The 25356-nt window shown below is 30.6% G+C and overlaps 1 pseudogene; it reads left to right on the top strand.

The window, feature by feature from the left end:
* The first annotated feature begins 1726 nt into the window (after positions 1–1726).
* LOC149547406 (tubulin beta-3 chain pseudogene) lies at positions 1727–2326 on the top strand (annotated as a pseudogene).
* Positions 2327–25356: the final 23030 nt, after the last annotated feature.

Genomic DNA, 25356 nt, shown 5'->3' with positions numbered 1-25356 from the left:
TAGCCTCGTCACCTATACACTCAAAAATGAGCAAAGTGTAGGAAGTCATACCATGACTAAATCAAAACTAGGAGCATACACCAAGGAGATAAAGAGATTGAAATGGGAAATCTCCATAAAATATCATCCTCTCATTGAGGAACAAAGTGGAACAAATGGAGGGAAACTCCATTGAAGTAAGTGCACACCAATTATAGGTTGGAGGGATACTCCACGGGCCAAATAAGGCAACTATGAGTCAGTTTAAAACTGTTGGGTCCACCATAATTAACCTTGATAAATTGGCTCCTGATGCAACTTACAAAATATATATATAAAGAATGGTAGTAAACCATGAAATGCTACTAGGAGCATAAAGAGATGCTATAAAAGCATAAGAATGCAACCATGTGCAAATAGATCAATAGACCATAGTAAAATTAAATCAAATCATTAAATAATGAAGGCAATAGTGTAAGATAACTCATAAAACTGAATAATTTGAGATAAATAAGAAGTATTTGGAAGAGCAATAAGAATAAGTTATCAGTTAAAATCTCCATGCAAGGTGAACACAAGTGTGGATACAGAAAGGATCGAGAAATCAATTAGAAAAAGTGAAGTTAGTTTAAAGTGCAAATCAATTTAGCGAGCAAGTTAGTTTAACAGAATGTTAAACAATGATTAAGCAAGAAGCATATAAAATGTTTGAAACACCAAGTTCAAGGATACATGGTTCAAAGATACATATACGTGGAATCATATTGAATTTTGAATCAATAAACACAATTTATAGTTTAAACCACATTGAAATACACTTGCAAATTTATAAGACAAGCTATGATCTAGCTCTATTGAACTTATACCAAGGAGTCACCTAAACTTTCATAATACTCATAAAGACAATTTTATTTGAACAATTATAATTTAGTAAAAACAATGACTTTGATTTCTTTTGATCAATCATTAACAAAAAAAACTACTCCCTTTGTTTAAAAGAATTATCAAAAAATAATTATTTGTAATAAAACACCCTTCTAATTTAAATTTAAAAAATACTATTAATTTTATAAATTAAAGATAATTACAATATTTAAAAGTAATAAAAAAAATAAACTAAAGGCCTTTGCATTAAAACTATTCAAGATATAAATTTGAAATCAAAAATTTATTGAAAACTTAATGATAATTAAAGGTTTTCAAAATAAGGATAGAATTTTTATAATAATAATAATAATATATTTATATTTATATTTTTTATAAATTTATTAAAATAAATTTAAATATTTAAGAATTAAAATTTCAATTTAAATATAAAAAAAAAATTAAATAAAATTTAGAAACGTTAATTATTTTTATTTGTTTTAAGAAAACTTAACTATAAAACTACGAATAAATATTAAAGTTTTAAGCTTTAAACTAAAGTTATAAACTAAATTTAAAAACTAAGACTAAAAAAAACTTTAAAAGGTAGAAATTATGAAATTTTTAATACACGGTCAAACATGAGTATGAGCTCAAAATGTTACATAAATTATGCTTTGGAACAGACAAAGGTGTCTAAAATTAAAGCAATTGTGGAGAAATCTCTGGCAGTGGATTCAGAAACCTGTCAAAGAATGTTAGCCAGAGTTTTTAAAATGAAATAAAATGATTACTCAAGCTGCAAGGACTGAAGAAGTAATAATGAGCAGAACCAAGGCAAAGGGACACGAAAGACTAGCAAAGGAAACAAGAACCACTGCGGATGAAAGAGGAGCACGGGATCGACCCAACTGGCCACTACAATTGTTCATCTGATCTTCAGTTGGACAGAGTCGATGTGTACTACAATGAGGCTAGTTGTGGTAGATTTTTTTTGAGGGATGTGCTTATGGATCTGTAGCTCGGCACAATGGACAACATTAGGACAGGGCCATATGGCCAGGTTTTCTACCCTGATAACTTCCTTTTTGGCCAATCTGGTGCTGGAAACAATTGGTCCAAGGACCACTATACTGAGGGCGCTGAGCTCATTGATGCTATTTTGGATGTCATGCGCAAGGAGGCTGAGAACTGTGACTGTCTTCAAGGGTTTCAGGTGTGTCATTCCTTGGGAGGAGGCACGGGATCTAGAATGGAGACCCTGCTTATATCTAAGATCAGGGAGGAGTATCTTGATCGCATGATGTTGATTTTCTCCATGTTTCCATCGCCAAAGGTGTTGGATACAATTGTGGAGCCCTAAAATACCACTCTGTCAGTGCATCAGCTGGTGGAGAATGCAGATGAATGCATGGTTTTGGACAATGAGGCGCTATATGGCATATACACATGCAAGGAGTGCACAGAAATACTAGGAAAATAATAAAAGAGAATGGAAAAGAGGGCTCAGGCCACAGGATGAACCAATGACAAGATTCAACTCTCCACCGAGTCGTGGGTTGAACAAAATGGCAAATGCAAAGAATAACGAGGTTTGAATACAGGGTAGATAAATTGATAAGAAAATATAATCAAACTTAGTATTAGTAAAATATTAAAAAAATTAATTTGAATAGTATGAGAAAGAACTATTAAAAAATTAATCTAAACAATATATTTTAAAGAGAACTATTAATCTAATAATTTATTTAATGCTACTTGATAGTAAAAAATTGATTTAAAAATAAAAAAATAAATACACTTTGGCGGCAAGCCTTCCAAAGAGGGTTAGAAAAAAAACTTGAGATTGAATAAAAAAACTTAACAAAGGAAATAGGAATGAATTTTTTTTCTTCACTTCTCCTCTCAACAAAGTTTTCCAATATTGTAACCTTCACAAAACCTCAAAACAAGGATTAGAAAGCTCTGATACCATGTTAGAAATTGAGTAAAATAATAACTAATAAAACAATCCAAGAGAGCTTAATGTGAAGAATATTACCATAAGATAGGAGAGAGAAAGCTTCAAGATCCAACATCATGAGACAAGATATTTGAAAAGGGGAAAGCAAAGAAAACCCCTTGTGACATTATGAATGAGGCATGAAAAGCCTAAGGGGAGAGAGAGAGAGAGAGAGAGAGAGAGAGAGAGAGCAATCACTCATACAATAATTGAGAAGAGGAAGAAACTTCATTAGAAATGAGAGAGGAGGGTCATCTCTTAAATAGAGATTAGAGAGAGGAGTTAGAATGCAACTCCCATATCTATGAATGCCACCATTCATAAGTATGTGAGGCCAAGTGTGAGATTCCTCTTAAGGAGGAATAATGTAAATTACAAATTACAATAAATATTTGTCCTCACATATTCCACTAGAGGACAAAATAAGATGAAGTGAAAAAAGGACAAAAAATAAGTATATTAGGATACTTTGGCTTATATCCTAATATATTATAACAATAAAGAAAGGAGGTCTAACCTTGGTTTATAAACACACCAAGGAAAGATTACAACTTCTAACAAAGTCTCTAATAATAATCAACAAAATAAGGTATTCCAAAATCCACGTACCCACTCATAGAGTAACAGTTGTACGAGACTCCCTCAAATGAGGTTTCATATTAAGAAACTTGTCCCTTTATGAAGCATTAATCATTTTTCCATTAGAGTTTCCATGACATACAGATTCTTGATAGGATACTCAATGAGTCCATCACTACACATGCACCTTTCCATCTAGCAGTCCTTTTGGTTAACTCGTAATCTTAAACAAATTCATGTTGGGGTGCAATTTCATTACTTATAACATCCAACGGATACCACTAGTCCTAATCTCAAAGTCTTGGGAGAGGGTGGGGCAAGAATACTCTCACTAATAACCCCATACCCTAAAGTTGTAAATCCACGTGATTTGTCAAGAATCCCTTTGGTAGGCTCATCATATGTCACTTTGCCAATAAAATTCAAAAGAAAGTGCCTCGAATTTTTTTTATCTTAAATTCAACACCAAAGATGAAACATCCAACACAAAAGTTAGAAATAAAAAGAAGTAAAGAGTGGCCACAATAGTAAAATTTTAATCAAGAAATAAAGACATAACTAAGAGGTAGAAAGAATCATCAATAATATAGTTGGCTAAATAGCCCACATCATACTATTGGTAGAAAGGAAAGAACATCAAAATATCAAAATTTGAAAATAGATAAATAAGGAAATAACTCCAATTACTTACAAAATTTACATTACTGACATAATGTGGCCGTACCAGGGTCTCTGAGGAAAAAGAGGAATCTGAGGTCTCCCAAATACATTGTAGAGATCTTGAGTTGATTTAGATGGTGGTTTATTTGACTATGTCACTCAAACATTGATTGATCCTCGCCTACTAACTACATAGTTATCACCATTTAATTTCATTCTTAGCACCATATATTTTAGATAGATTCATTCCCTAATTAGGGTTAACCATTTACATTCGTTATTATTGTTTCAAATTTTTACTATGTTCAATTATTGGTGTCATAGTTTAGAAGGAATACATTTCTTATCAAATTTTTGCAAAGGGAGATCCTTGCTACGAATAGTGAAATTTAAATGTCCCCACTTATCATGGGCCCATTATTGTCCAAGTGTCACTAAACTGGGCTCTGATACAAAAATGTCATGCCCAAAAATTGAGGCAAAAATACACAATTTTTTTTTTTAAATATCCACTAGTTTTACTACATGGTATCTCATATCTACTCATTGTGCTGACTCAAACTCTTAGGTGAGCTAGTTTTACATCTTCAAGAAGTTGACCTATCACCATTGGCACTTGATTCTGGTTATTCGCATAACCTATTAGAATTAATTGGAACATTAAATATTCTTCATTAAATCATTTATGTCAAACCATGCATCCTTGAGCATAATCCTAAACCATAATTCAAGCAATTCAACCTATAAAACCTTGCACAATAACATAACACTAACTAACCCTAAGATGCCTTTATTGCAATTTAAACAATATTATGGTCAAATGTCTCTAATTGAGCCTTCAAAGATATAAAATATCTATAATCTTAATTTAAATTAATCTTAACCCCATACTAAATAATTACTAGTTTATTAATATAAAAGGAAGCTAAATGAAATCAACTAAAATTTTATCTTATCACTATTAAAGGAAATCAATTATACACTTAAATATAATTTTCAACTAATGTTAAACCTAATAACATTAATCATGAAAACTTCAATTAAGTGAAAGGCCAATTAACTTATAGAATTCATTGATTGAAATGACCATCTAAATAACATAAATCTAATTATTTGAAAACATTAGATAAAAGAACTTACTGACTAAAGTAATGTCTAACATATAATTGAATAAACTTTATTTAAACTTTATTCTAATAACAATTTTGTTTAATTCTATAATCTATTTAAGATATAACATTTCCAATAATAGCATTATCGCCAAAAGTAAATACTAGTAAATAATAAAATAAAACCTAATATCTTTATCTACAAATCTAACATTTACTTACAACTAACAACTTCTAACTTTCAACCCTCTATTAATCTAGACATACATCAAATAAGACAATACTAATTACAAGTTTAAAAACAAACAAATATAATTGATTACATTTTTTTTTTTTAATTACTAATTATCCATGTAAAAAAAAACATACAAATTGAATTAATTAACATCAAACTTAACTAATTAAACCTAATAAAACAAATGATATTAATCATATTAAACTAATCCACAAACTAACTTATCCTAATACTTCAGCTATCTACACTTATAAAAACTTGATGTAAAAACATTCTACTACTATAACTAAACTAACAACAACACATTTCTAACTACAAACTCCTACTAGCTATCTAGCTAAAAATATCCTAAATCTCTACCTAACTTCTCACCACTAACCACTACCACACAAATCCCACTTGGCCACTTGCCAAGCTGACCTCACACTCCAATGGGCGCTCCCCAAGACTGGGCACTATGTCCAAAAGATCTGAGTGTTTCCCCATACTAGGCAAGTCTGACAAGATTTTTGTCAAGTGAAATAGACGAGGGTGATAACAATAAACACTTATCCCCATTCCTAGCTTCCCACTACACACGCTGACCAAGGAAAAAGGTGCACAGACCAAGGGAAGGCAAAAAGGTAAGAGAGATAAGTTTGGACTTTAATTTCAACCAAAGAAATCTGCACTAATACAAACTGTCCCCACATTCTCATTCATAGGTACCACTTTAGACCGCACCCCCCCCCCCTAAAAAAAAATTTCAAATCAAACACATTAAATGCAATCCCAAGACAAAAAGGTCAGCACCTAGGGAAGTAAGTTAGGGTGAGTTAAGGGTAAAAGTAAAGTAGTTGGTCTTAGGATATTTTAGGATATTATGAATATAATCTCTCTTTTTTTTTTAATATTAATTTAAGATTTAAAATAAAGTATTCATAGAGAATATTCTCTATTACTCTAAGGATCAAATAATTTATTTCCCCATACAAAAACCAAAGAGTTTTAACTCTTTGAAGGCAATTTTTTTTTTTTCTAACTGTTAGAATTGCTAATTATAGAATTTGCCAAGGGGGATATTTTTGAGACCTATATTATCTTTTCTTTTCTTTTTTATTGAATTAATACCATCATCTCTATTAGACCAAGGGGAACGTTATCAAGAAATTATTTTATTTTCCCATTGGATTTAAAACTTAGGATTATAACGCATTGTGGGTACAATAGTGTAGGATTAATTTCCATTCAAACAAATATGAAGAAAAGCCAGATGAGATCTTTATTCATGTAACTTGGAATTTACTTGGAAATATTTGAATTTAAATTGCTTATTTATATACCACCATTTATCCAATATAATAATATCATTTATTTACTTATTTGTTAATTTACCTAAACATATTTGCACTTAAAAATTGTAAAATTGAACATCATCATTCTATCTTATCTTAATATTCATTCCTATAACTAAAATGAAATTACAAAAACCTCATAAGAATGATATCACTCAAACACCATTTTATTGACAACCTGATTCAAAGGCTTTGTCAGGAAAGAACCAAGAAGAAAACTCGATGTCATTGTCATTACAACAAAGGTTTTAAATACAAATTACACAGGATTTCAATCCCAAAATTTCAACAATCAAATTAAATTTCCTTCATGGCCCTTAACAAGGGACCCATTTTATTTTCTATAATAAATCATTAAGGTTGTGGAGGAAATGAAAACTGACCAAGTGACAACAAGCATAACAAGGAACAAAACTAGACATTCATTTCCATACTGGGTTTTCACAACAGATATAAAACTAGGGAGAAGGTGGATTTTTCCAATAGCAGATGTCAGACACAACACCAAAATAGGTTCCCAATCAGGGCTATAACTCAAGAACTGTCATTCTTCCACTCTTACATGCCAAAACTCATACGTGGTTTATGCTAATAGGTAGGGGCCCATAACACCCTACCCTCTCTCCCTCTTCTCGTCCTAAGAAGAAACTCTACACTGTTGGAGTCCAACTGAATACCTTTCCCAAATTTGGCCACTTCTACCCTATCCAAGGGTGAGTAATGCCAAAATACCCATACAAGAAGACTTCAAAATTCAAGCAAAACATGAAGGAAAAGCATTCAAAAAAACATGATTTCAATCCTTCCCAAGCATACCCAACATATATACAAGCATACCAATGAACAACACAATAACATAAGCATGAACCAAGCATGAAACAACATGAGCAATATGAACAACATGAACAACATGAAAAAAGGAGATGAAGAACTCCTACCTTCATAAAGAGGTTATGGTAAAATGAACAAGCTGAGAAGAGCTTTTCCTTCCTTGCCTTCAATCTTTAAAACTACTCTCTAAAACTAGACATTGGGTAACAACCAAAACTACTCAAAAAGAAAACCTCTAAATAAGATCCAAACTCAACCACTTAAAAATGGCAATAACTTCCCCCACTTTCCTAAAATCTAGAAGTTTCTAACTCAACTAAACCTAAGGTTAACCTCTAAGTGGAGTTGAGGTTATTCAACCCATGGTAACAACTCTCAATTTTCACACTAAGGCAAAAATAGACTTTTTGAGTGACCAAAAAAGTCAAAAAATGGGGCTAAGGGAGTGGAAAATGCCCCCAACCCATACCCTTACCGCTTGGGTATTAAGATTTCATGATATTAAGCCTTAGGGATTGATTTGGGACCAAACAAATGCTAGGAATTTTTAAGACTATCTAACAAATCCAAAAAGTAGATTAAGTACTAATCTAGATTAGGGGTAATAAACTTGATTAAAACTAGATTAGCATAAAGGGCACTAACTTAGTCTAACTTAGGTCCATAGGTTACACAGTTAGCCCTAACTAACATGCTAGAATGCATATACAATTCATGAGTATTAAACAACACTCTAAAACACTATTATGAAATGTTAACATTTACTGATTACAGAATGATACATTCATACATCTCACGATACAAATAAAATGCATACAATGAGGTTTCTACAAATGGTACACAGGGTTTAGTTTTGTTTCTCCATTGTATTTTTTGACTAAAATATCCTACACACTCATTGCACACATCAGTAGCTCAAGAAAATCACATACATATATTCAAAACCCATCTAGATAGTTACATGAATCAAAACATGAATCTTTCATATATTTAACTATTTAATTCATTTCTACTCACATTTAATCATCAGTAACCACATAATCAAAAATAACATAACTTATTTATTAATTCTAATTAAAAAACTCGAATAATCATCGTTAGGCATGCATATACCTAACATCATAAACATCACCAATTAAGGAATACTGAACTATCTAAAAGCATAAAACCTAATCATTGAGGTACCAAAATCAACACCCCCTATCATTAGGTGAAAATGCCTCATATCTTTGTTAGTGAAATTTTAATGTTTAAATAGTCGAGATAATGTGGTAGTTCTCGAATCACTAAGTATTAAAACATGGATGTATCAAGTACTCTTAATTTCATTTGGACATCCACAACATAAAACATTACTTCATATCCATTCTAATCGCCTACAACAAAATTAACAAGGAAATTCATATTTAATAAGTACATGCGAGGAGGGAGCTTACAATTGTTGCATTATCTCATTAAAATTTATGTTGTCAAATAGTCCTTGAGTATCAATTTCTTCATAGTTTATGTCATTTAGCTAAATGGCTATATCCTTTCTCTTTCACAAATATTTCCTCATTTCCTCTCTTTCTACTTCAAGTTTTTGCAGTATGAGTTGGATGTCAATCACTTGATTGTCAATGACCTTTCCTAATCATAAGCCTCCATCTCCAAGATCTGAACTCCCAAGATGTTAGACTTCATCATGAGAACTAATGCTCAACTGATACCAATTGTTGAGGGGTTAATTTGGTAAATTGAGGTTCTTAGATTGGGGTAAATTAGGATCTATAAAAATTTTATGCCCTAAATTTTTTTTACTGAATTCACCATATTTTCCATCTGATATATAATTCATGCATAACATAACTTGTTAAATCAAATAATATAATAAGTAGATCTTACTATCAATCACATGCATGAAATGTAAACACATAACACAAATATTTGGTTACCTACAAACCCTCCAAGGTAAAGATAAAATTGGGGTGGGGATGACATCCACAAATCTTCACTACTGTAGTAATAATGTTAACTTATTAGGGTTACAATTTTGATCATTTTGATTATCTACCCTATGAGGGGTCTAACCTAGTAAACATTGTTAAGATTATTATGTCTTACCTTGTGATAGGATTCCACACTTACAATAAAGTGAGGAATCTATTATGAGATTTACAAAGGTTGGTTAAAACCACTATGTTAAGAGATTTTCTCTAATTTGGTCTTTTAGAACTATCTCAGTACCTGATCCTTCAATCTGCACTATAATTGTTGATTAAAAATCTCCTCCTTCCAATCTGATATTCTTTCCTTAGTCCTTCACTACTCCATAAGGTCATTGAACACTATTCTTCACAACTCTCTCATTCATGTAACATCTAAAACTTAACTCCTTCACTTCATTGGCACACTTCCCAATATCTTCTATGATAGAATATTCCACACTTAGATTAAAAAAATGTTTGGATCAACCAATTTAAATACTTCTAAAGAGTTATCTAGACACTTCCCTTTTTGTCTCTTCATTTGATTGGTCTTTCACCTCTCATAGGGATCAATGATCTACATCAAAATGTGTAACAACCTCTATAACAAACTCTACAATTACTAAATGTCATATCTATGTGATCTTAAAAGGATTTACCTCAAATTTTGTAACATTTCATACTTTAATGTCTACTTTGTGTTTCTTAGCCTTAACTATACTCAACACCTTCTCTATAACTTGGCATCAATGTGCTCTATGTACTCAAAATTCACTAGTCTTGGCTTATACTAAAAATATTAGTGACCAAAGACTTTCATGGCTCTTATAGAGCTTTTCATAAACATGTTAATTTACAATTCTTCCATTTGATTTGGCTTCTATAGAGTAGCTCAATCACAGTGATGACCGACTAACTTTGCCTCATAAATGACTAAGTGTTTGACACTAATAGACAAAAATATTTAGAGATACCAATAATTTTGTGGGTTATGAACATTGGGAAAGAACAAGAGAAGATCAATTGAGAGAAAAGAGGCAACAAAGGAAAAATAAAGGGAGTGTATGAGGAGATTGCATGAAGTTAGAGCATCAATTGAACATGAGGTGAGTGGTGATAATTCACCTAATGAATTTCAAGACCACACCAACTAAAATTGATAATGTAACAAATGAATTTCAAGAGCATACACCAATTGAAATTAATGCACTTAATGTAGCAAATGAGATTCAATAGCACATACACCAATTGAAATTCAAGAGCATGCAGCTATCTCACCTCTTTCACCTAATTTTCATAATGAACCATATTCACCTTATGCACCTAATTCATGTGATGTAAGTAATTCACCTCATTTACCTAAATCACCTAATGCACATAATGTATGCAATGCACCATTTTCCACACCTTCTAGAATAATTTGTAGAAATTTAAAGTTTCTAATTAACATTAATGAAAATATTATTAGCCCCATGAATGATAAAATTTCAGGAAGAAATTGGAGATTAATTTTTGGTAAGATATGGAATTAACTATTTTGAAAATTTAAATGTAATTAGAAGATGTCAAATAATTGTTGAAATGATTAAAAACCTAAAATTTAGAGAGATGATGAGAATTTTAGGGTTAAGATCATTTGAAAATAGTAGTGAAAGAACCATTGTGAGAAAAAAAATTGATGCATATCAAACCATTGGCTCAAAATCACGTACTAAAGATGCTAATATTTGTTGACATTTCCTCACATCAACCATAGTGGTAAAGGAAATGAAACAATCTCAAATAATAAGTAGATTAAGAAAGACATTAAAGATAAGTAGAGCAATATTACACAAATACATGGAGAGGTGAGATAAAATTAAGGATTCTAATAGTTATGATAAACTTTGGTCATTCTTGGGTAAACTCCTATGCAAGGACAAGGTTGTTTCTGATGCATTGAGAACATTAATTGAAAAAAAACTAAAAACACAAGGGTTTCACAAAACCAAAAGGATGTTTTCAAAAGAAGAACTGGGAGTACAAACCATGACCAACATCTAAAAAACTTTTTAGATATGACTTAAACATAGTTTTATGAAAGTTTTCTTCAAAAGTATCCTCAAACTAGAATCAGCCAAAGGTTTTTACAGATGAAAAAATATTTGATGTTAAGATTAAACATATACACATCACATGTTTTTGTATGGTCCATGTTGAATTTTCTATGCATTGTGATGTTTATCATTATATGTGTGTACTTTTCACACTAACAATGTTTTATAGGAATGTGGTCTAAAATAACCTCCAAAGTCACCAAGAGAGTTTATTACAAGTATACTACACACATGAAATAATGGAAATATTTATTATAAGGCTATGTATTTGAAAGGTTCTTGTGATAAATGTTATGGTTTTAAAAAGTTACAAACATGCCTACATGTAGATAACACACATGAAATTGGTCAAAAAATAGTTTCTCTAAAGAATTAAAGAGGTGTGAGTTAGTGGAAAAGGATGTATGTGTAGCTAATTCTATGAAATTGTTTCAAGATAAACTAGTATATGAGTACATAAGCTATACACATAGAGCTAGATGGTTAGATGATAAATTTATGATCTGTAAGGACACTTTTCTCTTGGGCACAATCATCTCAATATTAATTTTTCTGAAAATTATACACTGAAGCCTCAAAATGAAGTACAATCTATGTACTATCACTCTATATGAGTCACAATTTTTGTACACATAGCATTCACTCATGAACATGATAGCATAGAGGAGGAAAGAAAGGTTATAAGAGATTATCACTTCTATATTAGTGATAATCAAACCCATTCATTGGATTTTGTGCAAGGTTTCTTTATAAACATCTATGTTAGTTTAAGAGAAAGAGATATTTTCTATAACCAATACATAATAGGTTAGACAATTGTATAGCACAATTCAAAGTTGCAAGGATTTTCTATTGGTTGACTAGGATACACATAACAAGTAGTGTCCAATATTTTTGGAACTTTATTGAGGTGGGGCATGGAAAGGGAAAGTATGATGGTGCAAGAGCATGTGTGAAAAGAGCATTTTCTAGAGAGGAATTGAAGTATGAAATTAGCACAATGATGTGGAAATTTAATAGTGTAATGGTGTAACTCTACTATTGAACCAAGTAACATAGTTAAGTCTTAAGTTTCTAGATAATTTTGGTTCATAAGTGAAGATGACATTGAAAACATCTAGGATTATTCTACCCTTAAGGAAATAAGTGAAATGCATTTTTTTATAAGTTCAAATGTAGTATCATTAGTAATTTATATTAGATAGCTTGCATGTTTTTTCTCCATGTGTATGCATTTTGTATGGGATGAATGTGAATCAAGACAATGGGTTGAAAATTCATCCTATAGACCTTTGCTACCTCTTCATTCACATGAAATCCATAGAAAAATACAATTGAACTAGATTGAAGTATCAATAGATTGGGACCACCTATTTGACTTAGTCGAGCTAAGGTAATTTGTCAATTTAAAATACATGTTTAAATTCACACTGTCCATTTTTTTTGTATTAATATATCCTTGTACTTTAAATCTAGATAAAACTGAGGATAATGAAGAGGGGAAAAATTATTACTATAGTCACTGATGGTGAGGGTATTGAGTACCCTATAGGATCCATTATTGTTATAGGAGCTTGACTTAGAAGGTATTGTTCGTGTTTCCAATTTCATTAACTTTGAGGTAGAAGGTGATTTTATGATTATTATGGCATTAAGATATAAGTTTTAATCAAATGCAAGTACCCTATTAGGAATTCTAATGCCTCGGTGTTTAGGATTTTGAGACACTGACATATTCTTCATTTCTCTAACCTTGTTGTTGCAACAAATATCCAATTGATAAAATACCATTGTAGATGTCATGCCTGACCACTACTTCTATTCTTCAATATTTTTAGACTTTATAATTTGGTGATCATTTCAGTTGATATTTTGTATTTCACTGCGGTACTTGGTTATATTTTTTGTATCTTTTGGAATTTGAGACTTATGATGAACGTATTTTCTATTGAGAACTATTGTTTAGTTTTGAAGATTATTTATAATGTTATGATTTGAAAACTATAATTTCATGTTGTTTGGGTATTGGTCATGCTTGTTATGTTTCAGACTGGATGTAAACAGTATTTTGTGTTTTAATTATATTGGAAAGAAAGCTTTAAATTTGTATGCTTTAAGTTGTATGTGTTGGAACCTATTATTATATCCACATTTGTGTGACTAAGAAGGGATTGGATTATTGCTCATCACCCTAAGTAGGTTTAATTACATCTTATTGGCAAGTAACCCTAGATGGGTGTCGAGTCTTTTGCATAAGGTATTATGTTTATTGTTTTAAAAAGCCATATATGGTGGTGGAAAATATCTTTTATGTGTACTCAGTATAGTGATGGTGTTGCAGTTGTATTCAATGCATATTTATGATTTTTTATGGAACTGAAGTTTGGCTGACCTTATCTATATGCGATTTGGGATTTTCTTGTTGAAATGGGCCAAAAATTTGGCCTCAAAACTTTGTTCTATTATGCATCTAGGTTGATGGTTGCTAAGAAACAGAAACATAGAGGAATTAGTCGGCAGAGCATTCATGTTTATGAAGCTGGGCTTAGTTTGGGATCTCCCTATCAATCATTATCCTTCTTTTGAATTTCAGTGTGTCTAGTTTTGGAGTGTGTTTTTGTTTTGGGGCTTTGGTAACGAGTTATTTGTAGAAGCTTTGCATCAAGCATTTTAGAATCTATTGTGATTTGAGGTAGGAGGCCTTTCTTAAACCCTACTCTCTCTTGGTTGTGTGTGTTTCACTTAAAATTGTTAACTAGATTGGTTTAAAATGGTTTGTTTAGGGTCTCGCATATCAACACCCAAAGGTGGAAGTATGCAGGGTCAGCAATTAATTTGTTGGACTCTGTATATTTCCACATTTGGATGTGGGTATGGTGAGATTGCTATGGTAACATAGCCATGCTGTAGCATATTTGTTATGGGTTATGGCAATAAGTGTTATAGTGATGTTTTCATTTTTCTTTCAGTCATGCTCTATGTGTTTGAAACTTCAATGCATTTTGTTAATGAACATTTTGATAGAAATAGTTTGCATGCATTCTTGATATGACTATTCTGTTGGAACTTTAGCAAGATTTAGGTTGGGTTTTTAGTTGACTTGATTTTGGGCAAACAGTTTGTATATATGTATATAAATTTATTCATGTTTTCCATCAGGTTGAATTGTGTTTGAAAACATGCTTTCGACTATTAGTTTGAAACTGAACATTGTAGAACTGTATAGTAAAAGCTGAGGCATTTTGTCATATAGTTTGCAGGAAGTTAAGGTATAAGTTTAATTTGGAAAGTTTTTGCAAACGCCATACTTAGTCAGCTTTGTGAATATTAGAGTGGATCTATCTCTATTTTGTGGAAAGAATTGGGGTATAAAAAAACCTGAGTCTATCTTTTAAATTTTATAGTTGCATATGAGTATGAGAGTTAGTCTGATCCACAATGTTTGTTTTTAAACATTAGTATTTTAAAAGTTTAGTTTGGTATGTGAAATTGTATGAACTTAAAACATAGGTAAACCATCGAACACATATATTATACTGAGGACGGCATTTGGTCAAACAGTTAGGAGGTAAATTGGAAACAAGTAGAAGTTCTATGCGAATGTTATAAATCACTATTTAAATATTTATGGAAATTGTTTTGATAAGGAAATTATGAGTTAATATTTAATTGTGATTTAGATGTTGGATGGTTAAGATTTCTATTAGTTTTCAAAGGAAGCGTTATGAGAAATTTTAATTTGAAACTCGTAATTACAGTGATAACATGGAGATAGTATCATTTGTCCATTATAATCTAATGGAAATTAAGTTATTATTAACTAATGTTTTGAGAAATAGTTCGCAACAGTATATGAAATTATTTGATAAACAAAGGCATAGGGAAATGTTGTTGTTTCAATGTCAATGTGGTCATAGTGTGAACAACTAGTTTACATCCTATAGTATAGGAAAGATTACATCCTAATTATTTTAGTTGTTGGCATGATGAAGTTACAATGCTAATTCTATAAATTGTGTTTTATATTGTTTCAGATATTATGATTTTATATGATGTTGTATTTATAGTTGAGTGGTGGCTTATTGTCAAACAGAGGTAAAACTTAAATACACACTTACTTTTTAATAACCTCGTTAATGGTCATGTGTTAAGCATTGGCTGTACTTAGTTTCTAATATGTTTAATTTTGATTATGAAGTGCTTAAATAGCATTTACGGGTCATATTGACATAAGATGTTTGAAATAGAATTTGTTTATTATAAAGATGTATTTCAATTCATAATCAAAATGGAAAGTTATTTTGTGTATGAGGCAGATTTATGATAAATGTTTGATAATGTATCAATTAAAGAAAGATTATCATATGAGCATTGTTTTATTATCTTGGTAATTTCGAAAGATAAGTATAGTTTATTATAGCAGTAGGAATATGTAGTATAGTACTATGAATGGTAAATATCATTGAACTGTTGTATCAGTTTTAGTTATATTTACGAGAACATAATATTGTAAGTATTTATTTCTATTGTTAAAATAGTCTAAGTTCACTTTTGAATTTGGCAGTAAAAGATGAGATTTTCAAAAGATGAAGATTGTAATTATCATAAGTAAACTAATTTGTTATTTGTTACTTGTGCATTTTTAGAATATCTATTTGATGTGTATTTTAAGGATATCTATAATGATCGTATATCGAGGTGGCTGAATATTGATTTGTCCTATTCAGTTAATTAATTCAGTGATAATTTAAAATGAATTGGGTGGGTTAATTACTTATTAAAAGATAATTGGCCTTACGTATGACTTAAATCTATATGGTTAAGTACGGAGAACAAGGCATATCTCTATTCTGTCATTGACAAGTATAATAGAGATTATCGTTATGTGTTGACTATGAGCATACCGTACATGGATTCAGAATCTTAGTGCCATAACGATGACACCTCAATATATATATGATTCGTTTATGGGTTATTCTTAGTGCGAGTTTAATTTTGCATTGTTAAGTAAATGTTTACTTCTTGCATATTAATTTCAGAATTGCACTATGTTAAGTGGATCAGATATTTTCATTATGGTTAGGTATATGTTTATTTTAACATGTATGCAGGTGGATTACATTTTTTTTCAACTCAGTGTGTACTGAGCCCCCTTTTCTGTCGTGTTTCCTTATGTGTGTTTTTCAGGTGCTTTGAGTTTTCAAGTAGCTAAGGATGTTTATTGAAGTTCTTCTTGAATCAACATATAATTACTTGTAGGGTCCATATGTTGGGCATAGGTGTTCAAGAATGAAATTGTACTTCCTTATTGTACTGAACTCAATATGTATTAGAATCTTAATGGAATCATATTTGGATGATGTCTACTTATCTTTTGAGATTTTCAGATTGAGAATGGCTCAATCCTTGTACTTGTATTTGTAATAAGTTGAATTAAATTTTTAAAAAAATTATTGTGTCATTGTTCATTCTTTGTTCTTTTTCTTTGTTTCAAGTTATTTGTTTTCGTTAGTGGTAGTGTTATAGTAGACCTCTTAACAATGATTTATGGAAATTTTTTGAATCTAGTTATGAATAAATACTTGACCAAATATGGGTTAGAGCTATCTAGAAGGCTTCCCTAAATGAGAAGAATGATTCTCCACAATCCTGTGGAATAATTTTCAGAAATTTTGTATATGCTTTATGAAAAATTTTGTAACTTCGCTATCATGTGCATATTTAGATGCCAAATTTTGTATATAGAAACTAAGAAGAAATATAAAATATACATATTTAGGTGCCAAATTTTGTATATATAAATTGAGAAGAAATGTAAAATGTGCATATTCAGATGCCAAATTTTGTATAGAAAACTTGTAAAAATGTAACATGCACATATTTAGATGCCAAATTTTGTATAGAAAATTTGTTAAAATGTAACATGTGTATATTAAAATGCCAAATTTTGTATAAGAAAGTTTTAAAAATCTAACATGTGCATATTCATATGCCAAATTTTGTCATTGAATATGAGTTTATTACCATTATATTTATGACTTTGCATGTTGGTGGGGTATTTTTTTTCATTAGTGTCACTTTTCTATAAATACCATTGAATGGTTTAGGATTCTCTCCTTGAATTTTCAAATCCAAGTATGGTCTACCATTCACTAAGTAGCGCTGCAAGTTTTGGCATCATGTAAGAATTTTGTGCCAAATCAAATCCATTTGGAATCTCTCATAACTAAGATAGGTTACTGTAGGGTTCATCAACATGGTTGTGTACCATCTAATAGTTTGTCTATATCCCTCACAATCTCTAAGATATGACCATTATAATATGGCAATTAAAATGTGTTTAGTGCACCTTGGAGACACTTTGGTGTATAGTGGTTATGATGGTTCTTGTAATGTCCCCACAATTAAGGTTATCTTGAGATGAGTAATGCCTATAAAATACATGTTAGCATTTAAATAATAATAAGTCTAACTATACTATTCTACCCTCTATCATAACTCTAACCTTAAAGATGTCTCCATATCAGGATCAAAAACCCTCATTAGGATCTCAAGATCCTAAATGATATATCGTCAATTCTAGTACCATCCTCAATTATGTCTCCATATTATATGGAGTGCTCCCCTAAGGTCCATCGTGGAAGAGATATCCTCTATCCAAGGCTATTATCACATATGCATATATTGATTCCTTAGAATATTCTGGCACATGGAGATTATATCAATCTCAAGCATGACAGTAAGATGGAGGTTATATTAACCTCTCATACCAACATAATAGGAATTGTAAAAATCATCCACATGTTAGTAAAATAGGGATTACATCAATCTTTTATAATGAAATTACAAAAAGTATAACAATCTTAGTTGTGTTAGTTAGATAGAGATTATATCAATCCCTTGTACCAACATTATACAAGTTAGATCAATCTTTTCCATCATAAATATTTTTAATAATCTATTTACAAAATTGTCAAATATATTTAATAAATATAACCACACAAATAATATTACTTTCATGAGATATATATACATATATACATGCATACATACATACATATATAACTTCACTTTTTAAGGGAATAAATAATAAAAATACAATAACATAATTATAAAATGAAATATGTTCTACCTTGAATTTACCTATTAATATTCTCCCACATAAACTTATTTATATTCCTCCTAAAGCATGTTGCAACTTATATTTGTCTTTTCTATTATGTAAAGAATCTTTTTTATCCATTTTAGTATATAATATTGCTGCCACTTTTATTCTTTCTAAGGAAAAATAGTTTATATATATTTTAAATGATGTCAAGATTCATTTGTGGGAGAGGATCATGGTGTTATTTGCTGCATAAAAACTCTTTCCTTTTCCTTAGTCCACATGGATGTTAAATGTTAATGTGGTTCCTATATCCAAAGTATTCTCCATGAACCTATACTAAATACCTTGACCAAGCAGTGTGATGCTTGAGTTACCCATTCATCTTTATATATTCTTTTTAAACTGTTCATTCATTTTTCCTTGATTTTAGTTTGGACCGTTTTATTAAAAAGATTTCTTTAGGAATGTGGTGATCAATTTAATTAGTTTTGAATAATAAAATATATTTTCTTATATATATTGTTATATATTATAATTAGTTTTGAAAGATAAATCTTTATTATTATTTTATTAGATATTATTATTTGAATATATTAGTAAATATTATTATTTGAATATTGAATATTTTGTTTGAGTAATATTGGTAATGAAGATATATTAGTAAAATGCTTTTATGTTTATTCATTGGTTACTCCATAACATAATTGTTGGAATTCTTTAGAATAATTGAGAGGGGGGTGAATTAGTTATCCAAGGTCCAAATGTATAAATAAAACTTTTTATAGCTTAGTGAACCCATATCCATAAAGCATATTCATCATACATGCATCCATTACATCATACAATCACTTAAATTGTATGTTACTATCAAATCAACTTTGCAAAAATGTAAGCATGAAACATAATAGATTCAATAACACATTTGACATAATGATTTACATGGAAACCCAATTTGAGAAAACCTTCTAGTAACATGCTACTTATTCTCACTCTTTTGAAGTGATGCCATGTGAAAGGCCAACCTTGTTAAACTTTACAATGTACACTATTAAATGTGATCTAGTTAGAGGATTTTAATCACCCTGTTAGGAGTGAGCCTTATTAGAAGACTTTATATCATTCACTTGGAATTTCACCCAATTAAAGGATTTACAAATGACTATTAGGTCAACCTTAATCGAAAGGATTTACCCTAGACTAGTACAATGATTGGAAAGTAATAGTAAGGCTTGATCTAATAACAACTTACAAATTACTTTGCAAATTATAGATTTTTTTCAGTCTTCCATTATGCTTGGCTTTCACACACTTCAGCTCTGATAGCTTGTTCACCCTTTAACCATTTATATCCTTAAGCCTTCTTACTTTGCTTTCCTATAGCAGTATTTTCTCTTTGGTTGCTAAATGAAACAATACCTTAGACCCCTTCTCTTCCTTAGGTTCTCACACACGAAAATGATAAATAGAAAATTAAGATCTTTTGTCATTCATCCTTTATCTTCCATTGTAGGGTTAGGTAGGATTAGGTATGATTTAATTAATCTACCTATCTATTCCTTTCATTCCGTTCTAGAAACCTCTCCTTCAATTCTCTTTGAATTCACTTCAAAATGGTTTATCTTGAATTCTATGCCACTAGCTCATCAAGCTTATCTTCCACATGGTTCACACAATCCAAGAAATCAAAATTATCAGATCAAATTCATCAAATTCATGATCTTTCTCATAATGTTGTCACTCACCATTAACTTTCTTTTGATGCTCAGCACAAATTGCATTACTTAGCATCCACTATCAAATCACTCAGCATGAACTAAAGTTTACTGATGCTCGGCATCAACAAAACTTTACTTGGCTTACACAATATCCCTTGGCATACACTAAAATTTGACTTTCCTTAGCTCCAAATGATTTTTTGCTTGACTTACACTAACATTGCTTAGAACATACTATGCAAATTGTTAAGCTTGGTAGAATTAATTATTTTTACATATTCTTCTGAACTTAGTTAGTGTATCCATCCTTTGTAACCTTAAGTAGATAATCAATGCACTATATTGTCACTATCTTAACTAATCCTTGTACTCCTTTACCATATCTTAACTAAAAATTTCCTTTAAGTATTCTTGTTACCTCATTTGATCAAATCCTCTTCATTAACCAAACAAATGATAATACTCAAATCATTTAAGCAATTGTCTTACCAGCAAGTAGTAGGTTTGACATCAGTGAAAAAATAATGATTGAAACACATTCTCATACTTGTATCAGTCTATTTTCAACAATCTCCCTCTTTGGCATTGATGGAAAACCAAACTTAATTAATACAACCAACAATAATACCAAAAAGAAAATAATTCCTTTTATTGAAATCTCTCCCTCTATCAGCAATGTTAATCTTTTGAATAGGTTACAAAATTCTTTTGTGATAAATATACAATCAACTCATCCTTATGACTCCCTCTTGATCACTTCTTATATCTCCCTTAGCACTATCTCCCTCTTACTAGGTAGATGTAATTATTTCTTACTCTATAGTAATCAGTAGGTACATTATCTCCCTCTAAGTAGATATTATATGTTTCTTCTATTTATATCTTCTATAATCTCACTCTCTGGATTGTTGGATTTCTCCTTTTATTCCTCCCTTGATTTCTAACACCAAAGAATTATCATATTAATGTGAAAATATGAACATTTTTAGTTTCTCCCTCTATCACCTAGCTTGTAAATGATGTGTAGCTCTAGCTCTTTGATTACTTTAGGCAGCTCCTAAAGTAAGTAAGATCAAATATATCAATGTGTAATATATGTTAATCATCTTTTTGTATTTAAGGCACTTCTCATGCTTCTTAAATAGCTTTTGATAAGGGTATCACCCCTAGTTTATCTCTTAGATACTCATGAGCATCCTTAGGTAATGATTTTGTGAAGATATTATCTATTTTCTCTTTTTTGTTAACATATTCCATCTTCACCTCATTATCATGAACTAACTCTCTCAAGTAATGATAATTGGTTGCAATGTGCTTAGTCTTTGTATGCATCATAGGATTCTTTGATATATTTGTAGCACTTGTATTATCACAATAAAGTATCATAGGTTCAATGATTTCCTCCTTCATACCTTTGAGTAGCTATCTGATCCATACAATGTTTGTACAATTTACTACACCAACAACATATTCAACTTTAGTAGTAGATTGAGATATGCAGCTTTTGCTTTTTTCTAGTCCATGTAACCAGCCTTTTTCCTAAGAAAAATGCTCCTCTGCTAGTGCTCTTTCTATCATCAATATTTCTAGCCCAATCAACATCAGTGTAGACTCTCAATTCAAATTTCTCATTTTTCTTGTAGTATAGACCATAATCTTTTGTTCCTTTCAAATATCTCATTATTCTCTTAACAATCATCAAATGATTCTTCCTGGGATTACCACATAATCTTCCAACTATCTCAATAGATGATGAAATATCATGTATATTGTGTACTACATATTGTAATTTTCCAATCATAGGCCTATACAATATTTGATTCACCTCGGCTAAATCATCATTCTTTGAAAATTTATGTCATGTCACATTAGCTATGCTTACTATCTTGGAATTTTCCAATCCAAAAGTTTTTAGTATTTCCTTTATATATTTTGACTAGGTGATGTACATATCATATTTCATCTAATGTACTTGTAAACTAACAAAGAATTGGATCTCTCCAAACATAGACATCTCAAAAAAAAAAATCATTTCATTTGCAAAAGTTTTACACAAAGTATCTTGACCTCCAAATATGATATCATCAACAAAAATTTCATACAGTAAAATACCTTTTCTTTTTTCTATCTTCAAGTACAAATTTTTTTTATCATGAGTCCTCTCAAATCCAATCTGTACAAGATAATTGTGAAGCCTTTCCTATCATGCTCTTGGTGCTTACTTCAAACCATATAAAGCTTTGTGCAGTCTACATACCATATTTTGTTGTTAGGATCAACAAATCCTTCTGGTTTTTCTATATAAATCTCTTCTTCCAATATACCATTAAGAAATGAAGATTTAACATCCATTTGATAAAATTTTAAACCTTGGCATGCAGAGTAAGGAAGCAAAGTTCTTACTCCTTCCAATCTTGCAATAGGAGTGAACATTTCTCCATAGTTTGTCCCAGCTTCTTGTGCATATCCTTTACAAACTAATCTTTCCTTGTTCCTTGTGACTTCACCATTTTAATCTAACTTGTTCCTGTACACCCACTTGGTGCCAATCACATTTTATCTTTTGGTCTAGGAACTAGAGCCCATGTCTTATTTTTATCAATCCATTCAATCTCTTCTTTCATGGCTTTACTCTAGTCCACATCTTCTAAGGCATCTTTCATTATTTTAGGTTCATGCATGCTAAGAAAAAATTTATCATTTCTAATCTTTTTCTTTTTCATTGGTCTTGCATCTTTACCTCCAATAATTTTTGTTGTGGGATGATGTCTCTTGACATACTTTGACAATCTTGGTTCTACTATATTTTCCTCATTTGATCTCTCAACTTCTGAATCACTAAGTACATATCTATTAAGTAGTTCAAAATATCTTTCATGTAGACTAATCTCAAAATTAGAATGTTCCTCTACTTCATTTTATAACTCAACACCTAAATGTAGCTCAATTCCTAAATTCACCTTGACATTCATAGTATGTGACTCGACAGTCACTTAAACTTGTTGTAAATTTGCAACTTGATTTAAAACACCTTCATCAATAGGCATAAGTTCATAAAAATATACAAATGAATTATATTCCTTTATCTCATTCATGGGTTCAGCCTCATGTACTTCTATATATTCATCAAGTTTCACATTTACACTTTGCACAACTTAGTTAGTGTTAGTATTTAAACACTTATAAGCTTTACTTCTTGTGAAATAGCCAAGGAATAAACCTTCTTCACTTTTTCATCTAGTTTACCATTTTTGAAATCCTTGGGAATATAACACTTGCTTCCAAAACATTAAAATATTTTACATTGGGTGAGTATCCATACCATAGTTCAAAAGTTGTTGACTAAGTACCTTTCTTGAATTGCACACGGTTCAAGGTGTAGACAACTATACTTACAACATCTCTCTAGTATTTTGAAGCAAGATTCTTCTCCATCATGAGTATCCTAACATAGTCCATTATAGATCAGTTCCTTCTTTCAAAAGTTCCATTTTGTGGAGGGGTCCTAGGGGAAAATATTTGTCTTTCAATTCCTGTGTCATTACAAAACATCTCAAAGTCATTTAATTTATATTCTCCTCCTTTGTCAGATCTCAAACATTTTAGAGTTTTGCATGTTTCCTTCTCAACTCTTTCTAAGTATCACTTAAACATTCAGAAAGCATCATATTTCTATTTCAGAAACATAATTGTCATCATCCTAGAATATTTTTAATGCCTCTTATGTTTGTAGTCTATACCTTATTTATTTTGATTCGAGATATACTTGTACTCATTATTTCTACATTTTAGATGACCTAAGGGTTGAATGTTATACTTTGAATTTAGTATCATAGATGTTTTACTACTATGTTTCTTAGTATACCATATTTTCATGTTGATGCAATTTTGAGATGATAGTATGTTTTATGATGATATCTAGTTATCTGATAGTTTGGCATATCTATGACTATGTTATTTGTGTTGGATTTAATACTATAGTTATTTACTCATTCTTTCTTCATTATGCCTTATGTGAATGAAAGTGATGTAAATGGATTATTTTAGTAGAATTGAATAAATGGTTAAATTATGTATTTAATGCATTTATTGCTTCATCTATTTTATTATATGCAATTGCACTTGATTGTATGTTTTAGTGTGTAGGATATTTATCCTTGGCAATGGCACATGGAGATAGCGATTCAGTCATTCACATTTTACCAATGTCATCCTTGTATGGTCAACATATCCTTAATTAATTTTTTAAATTACGCCTTTCAATGATTATTAAAACTAAACTCATTTGCATTATGTGACTAGACTAGTGAGCATGTCTGTGCATTTAGAGGTTCACATTGTCGTGAAATCTATTAAGAAAATTTTTGTGATTTTGGGTTTTTGGGCTTAAGTTTTTTATTTAATTTAAATTTTAGCAACTTTGCCATAGATGAATTCCTATTTCTTTGGAATAGCATGTTTTTGTTTGGGCTAATTCAGAGTATAACTAGTTTAATTGGTCATTTACCCTAATTGATTATTCACTTGAAAAGTGAATAAGTATTGAAAGAGAAAATTAATTACTCACTTCTCACTTTTGCAAATTACAAAATTAAGAGCTTTTTTTAGAATCGTCTTCTGTAGGATTACATTTTTGTTTTTTATGAGTGCTACAGGGGTGGGATCTTCGTGAGGTTAGGCTTGTTGGATCTATCTTAGGGAGACCTTATTTTGCTTGATTTCTAGTAGCTACTTTGGGTTATTTATTTTATTGTGTTGTTTCCTATTTTAGCCCCTTTTTCTATCAAGTAGGGTCTTCATTTTCTTGTTTCAGCTCAATTTCTATATCTATTTCAGATACTTGTTTGTTAGGAGGGTGAGAACTAGTGTTCCCCTAT

Source organism: Cupressus sempervirens, chromosome 7, assembly GCF_028749045.1.
Source record: "Cupressus sempervirens isolate cs-2001-9-10 chromosome 7, ASM2874904v1, whole genome shotgun sequence".
Taxonomy (NCBI): Eukaryota; Viridiplantae; Streptophyta; class Pinopsida; order Cupressales; family Cupressaceae; genus Cupressus; species Cupressus sempervirens.
Note: the sequence above shows the minus strand (reverse complement) of the source record. Positions and strands in the feature narration are given on the sequence as shown.